We start from the raw sequence: 6,000 nt of genomic DNA, 5'->3' as shown, positions 1-6,000 counted from the left end.
TTCTGGTGTGTCGGAAGAGAGCTACACTGTACTTACATATAATAAATAAATAAATCTAAAAAAACAAAGAAAGAAAGAAAGAAAGAAAGAGAGAGAGAGAGAGAGAGAGAGAGANCATAGTATTTCAAACCTTTCATCACAGTACTCCAGAGGCAAAGGCAGGTGTGTCTCTGCAAATTCATAATGAGATTTCATCTAAAAATTTACAAAAAATAAGAAAGACAGAAAGAAAGAAAGAAAGAAAGAAAGAAAGAAAGAAAGAAAGAAAGAAAGAAAGAAAGAAAGAAAGAAAGAAAGAAAGAAAGAAAGAAAGAATTCACTCAAGGCAGGCTTCACTATGACTAACCTTGGCTCATTAATTAAGCTGACATGAAACAATGAATGTTGAGTTCAGAGTAGCCATTTGGAGAACGGTTGTAATATATCCTGCAACCCATTCTGAAGGAATTGAAAGCTACATCTCATAAACAAGAACATATCTAGGAAGTAAAAGAGTAGATACCTTGAGCAATGCTATAGTCGGTTTCATAAACAGATGTAAGTGACATTCACCCACCAAGAATTAGAGCCTTTAAACTCACAGAAGATAAAGGCTGGAAACGGGGAGGGAGGATGTAAAGATGCCGAAATGGAAGATGACTTGTTTGGGTCGCACGCTTTGGTACAGAGGTGTGTCCAGCTGAGTATATTCAGTAAGGGAAAGAGAGGTGTCTGAAAAGTCAGGGAATTGTGATTGAAGAAAAAGATGTTGGACATTTGTGCAAAGATATTCCAAGACACTAGAATGAGCGCTAATGCCAGAGATAAATATAGGAAAAGAGGAGAGCTGGAAAGGAACCGGGAAGCAATTTGCAGGTACCAAGTTGAAGATATAGAAGAACACAAGGTAAGATCACAAAAGAAAAAAATCAATAAGACTGGGCTCCCTGCCGATAGTGAAGGCATCAGAATGAAGGAGCTATTGACAGGGTCGAATAGGATTGAGGGACTAAAGCAGCATATGCTTACTGAAATTTCAAATAAAATTAAAACTCCACTTCTTTTCACAGCTGTATTACCTGCATTCCAAGTGTGGAACTCATATTTAGCAAGTAACTTCTTTGAAAAGTAGTGCATACACAGGAAATTCATTCTGGCAGAAAATTCTCTGAAGTTATACGAGAGCTAGGTAATGAATGTAGCCATGATAGTTGAGGTTTTAGCACTAGATCCGGGTTAATTTCTCCTTCCATGTGGTTCTTTGCACTGTTTTATAATTTCAGTGTTGAATGTCTTACTCGTGGCCCATTCCTTTAAAGAATTGCTCCCCAAGATGGAACTACAAAGAAGTACTTGGAAGTAGAGCCTTACATAAGATGTATATGTAACTGAAGACCTGGTATGGAGGGAATTTGAAGATTCTGGCCTCAAACTCTTCTATCTGTTTCTAAGCCCATACACTGAGCTATCTGTCATGTGCCAGTAGCATAGTGCACCATCCTAGCCAGAGGCTCAAAACAATGGGTCGCCTATTCTCGGATTATAACTTCTGTGGCTGTGAGCCAAAAATAAATATTTGATCTTCATAAGCCAGTTATCTTGGGGACTTTGCTCCAGTAAAGCTAAAGTGACTAATAAACCCAGTTATTTTTTTACACTTACTTCTTGACCTGATGATGCCTTTTCTCAACTATCCATAGACCACCATTTTTTTTCTCCTAAGGAAAGGAAAAATTGAGTTCTGTGAAGGATTCTGCCTGCTAAGCACGAAGGAGACATAACTGATCAACCTGTGACTATATCAGGCCTAGAGCACACTTGAATATCTACAGGAGCCCAGTCCACAAAAGTGATTGTGTGGGGAGATTATTTTAAGTGTCCTACAGCAAGACTGAGATGGCTGAGCATCACTGATGGTAGCTGAGGAGAGGTGAGAAAAGAAGAAAGCTGAAAGAAAGTATTGCCATCATTTTAGCCTTCTGGTGTTTGAAAGGATGGGTGTGTTGCCTGTTGAAGATATCATCACCCATTAGTGGAAAGGTTAAATAAGATAAATTTTATTAAGGACATTGATGTCATGATGGGTGGCAGGTAGTATGAAAAAAACAAAGACTAATGAGGCAAAGTAATTAATCTTGATGTTTTTCTGCTTTGTTCATCTCCATGCAGGAGTAGACAAAAACAGTGAACTGATACTAACTAGGAAATGACTCATTAATTTAGTGTTACTAATTGAGAACTAAGAAGAGGAAGATGGAAATGTTTTGGGGGTAGTCAGCCCCAAATACTGTTCAGGTCCCTTGAATTTTAGGCATATGCTCATCATAAATCATTTGACATTTATTGTAAAATTATAAGTAAGATGTGACTTCTAACTTAGAGGCAAGGAAGGTCTTATGCATAGCAAGGACACAATTTACAGTGGTTTTAGGTGAGTTGATTAAAAAAGAGAAAAGGACAGTACTTACAGCCATCATGTGGACTTTGACATCTGTTGTGTCTCCAAACTTCTTAAAAACAATGATTGTGATGATCAGTAAATGTTTGAGGATAACTAGTTTATATATTTGATTAAAATACTAACTCCGATTTTGAAAATTCACTATGAAATTTTTAAGGAGAATGTGGTTTTTACTCATAAAAAAATGAGAATATCCTCTATATCCCAGATTTCATCTAAATGTAGTACCTGCATTGATGCATATGGCCCACCTATTTTCCACCCTCCAGAGCAAAAACTTGGGAGGAATATAAAGTTTGACCTGAATTCATTCAAGGTTTGCCAAAATTCCAGTGACCAGACATTATCAACCATTTGGTTGCTAGGCTCTAGTGTGATCCCTCTTCCATAAGCTGATCGTTTACGAGAGGTTTATGAAGATCTTGGAGCAATGTAAAAGAATGATTGGGAATGGCACAATTAGTCATGGGGGTAGGTGGGGTCCTGGCAAATTGCTAATCTTTCTATTTGCCATGATGTATAACTAAGACATTAGAGGACTTGGAGACCCAGAGAAGGATTGTTTAAAGTGATACAGAGACTGCTCATGAATTTGTTGGACTCCATCCCCTCCATAGAGTTAGAGTAGCCTGAAGTGGAGAATTTTGCTCTCTGAATTACATGTGGACACACAGTAGTAGTGTGGCTTCTGGGGTCCAATATAGCCTTGGGTTTCTCTCAGAGGTAAATGTTGCTGTGTAGATATGAGAGCTCTCAATAAATCAACAATGGCTTCCTGAGCAGAAAGCTAGTTCTCTCCCTTCTGTTTATATACAGTAAGCATGTGCTTCCTGTAACTCCTTCAAAAGAAATATAATTTTCTTCAACAGTATCTAAGGGCAACTCTATAGAGGGAAAGAAAGCCTAGTTGACTTTGAATCTTTTACTACATGAGTGGAGAAAGAAGGAAGGAGAGGTTGACATGTTACACTGAGCAGCCTAGGAAATGGGTAATAACTTGTGATTAAATACAGATGTCAACCTGGAAAATTCCGTTAATCACAGATATGAAACCTTCCTGGGAGCCATAAAAAGGCAGGCGGTGAACCAATGAATGAGTGGGGTTGAAGTAGGAAGTCACATCAGGGGAACACATAATGGACAAATTTATATTACTTCAACTTTTCCATCTTATACAAATGTTTATGCTCAAATGAACAGACTGTTACATGTGATAGTAACCAGGAAACTCTAGCAACATGAATAAATAAAAGTCAGAATAGAAAGATAGGTGAATGACAGATGCTGGGAGAAAAGTGAATATATTTTTCTATTTGAGAAAGGACAAACCACACTAGAAATGTGTTTAGAATGCATAATGCTGGCTCAATACAATGATGGTGCAATCGCACAGAAAAAGATATTAGTCTGTACATGCATGGTCACATGATCACAGCATGGTTTTGCATAGCTAAGGCTCTACAGACCGGGACTTGGCATTCCATTGGCACATAGTATGGGTTGGTTCTGATTTACAGCTAACAGTGAAAGAGAATGCAGGCTGTCATAGACTGAGAAGACTTGAAACAGAACTCAAGTAAGTGGGAGTAATTGCTACTATATGGATCTTCATGCCCCTTGCCAGGAGTCACCACTTTCTGCCACCTCCAGTAACCAAGGAAACGCTGAAAAGCAGCTGCATCTCACTCTGAGCTCCCATGAGTTTCCTGTTCGTCATTCTCAGTTGTTGGTTTATCACACTAAGTGACAGGTTCTGCAGAGCTAGTTTCAGGAATTTGCTGCAGGATCAGCAAATTGTACACACAAACACAAGTGTGTATTTTTAATTTGTACTTTTAAAATTTTTTATTTCTAATATTATTGATCTTATTGTTCATATTTTCATTGAAAAGATTGAAAATCTGATAGATTTTTCCTGGGCTCAAGTGTTTTTCTGTTTGTTTGGTTTGTTGGTTTTGTTTTTTGTTTTTGGGGGTTTTTTTTTTTTTGACAAACAGAAAAAAATTAAGGGATTTACAGAAGGAGAAATATAAAGCCTTCCTAATAAAACACATAATGCAGCTTAAAAAGAGAATAAGATTGAGAGCAGTTTGTAATTGTAATAGTCTGGTAATGCGGAAGGATACATATCTTCAGGAAGTCACAGAGCAGTGACAGTGGAAGTTAGAGGACCTTACCTTGGTCCTCTGACTCCTGAGACATCAGGCTTGAACATCCAGCCTTCAGAGACTTGCTGTAGGAAAAGAAGAGGAAGGTATGAGAGTAAAGACGACTCCTCACATCTCATATCTATGATTATTAACAGTAACCAAGGAGATGCTATTTCTTGGCCAGCACAGTATGACCATTATATTAATCCCACATTCTGAATGGGTCAGTGAAAACAGCATTAGTGTTGTTACTGCTCAAGTTCACTCTTCCTTATTTAAAGTGACTCTGCAAGACAGAGCCCCCCACCTCTACAAAACAAACCCCAATTCAGTTCCAGTGTGAAACTTGGAAGCCCTAACGTACAAGCCCAGAGGCAGTCACAGCCAGAGCCTTAACTTCACCACAACTTCTGGTTTCTGAATCAGCAATTCATACTTACAAAACAGACATAGGAATAAATGTTTTACATCTCGAAGAAACTAGTTTGACGTTGCCTTCTGTTTTAGTCTTCTGAGCACACTGTTAAAATAAGTATCACTCTTGTCATCCTTTATCCAATTTAAGTTTGACATATAGTTGAATATATCCACAGGTGAACCAATAAGGTTATGTTAGGTTAGAAACGGAGTGTGCCATCACCTAAGAACTGAATGGAATGCCATCCCTTGTCAACTGTGGTTTATATGAACATCTCCAGTCAACGGGAGGATATGAGTCATCCTGTTTCTTAGAGGCTTATTCTGTTGTAATGCTTCTCTTGGGTAATCTGTGCTGACTGTGTTTCTAGTCTCTCCCCGTGTTTCTCACATCTTCAAAAATTAACAGATCATGGAGCTTATGTTTAATACTGAGATCTCCTCATTGATTTGAAAAGATCAGAGTACTCTTAGACATACCCTGCATAAAAACATGGTATTAATAAGGTGGCAAGCAGATGCAGTATACTGAATTGATAAGCTCAGCCAGTCTAAATATACTCATAACTGCTTTTCATTCTGAAAAATAAAAGAGATATATGAAAGCCAGGAACAATTACCATCCCCATAGCTGCAATTACTAATAAAGTGGTTGATTCATCATAGACTCTGGGTAAAGATGTATTGATTGACAGAATGAACGACTAAACGGCTGAAAAATAATTTAGCATGTCAAGATAGTTTTAGTTGAAGAATCATAATCAATGCAACATCTAATTTGCTGTTAGAGAAAATTGGCCAGGAGGAAGAGGTGCCAGACAATTTGTGATCTTGTTGATATTACTAATTCATTAGAAGATACAAAGTGAAACCCAAAACATTCAATTATGTGTGCAATGATAGGTCTTTCCTTGCTGATTATTTTCAAGTAACTGTAAGTACACACCAAGTTGTAAGAGCAGAGGTTCTAAAAGCCTCTACCAAATCTCTACA

General features: G+C 37.9%; 1 pseudogene; it reads left to right on the top strand.

Annotated features, from left to right (window-relative positions):
• Positions 1-745: 745 nt before the first annotated feature.
• Positions 746-6,000, top strand: part of LOC110328884 — a 48,584-nt pseudogene continuing 43,329 nt past the window's right edge.

This window comes from Mus pahari, chromosome 11, assembly GCF_900095145.1.
Source record: "Mus pahari chromosome 11, PAHARI_EIJ_v1.1, whole genome shotgun sequence".
NCBI lineage: Eukaryota > Metazoa > Chordata > Mammalia > Rodentia > Muridae > Mus > Mus pahari.
This window is presented reverse-complemented; position numbering and strand designations above follow the sequence as displayed.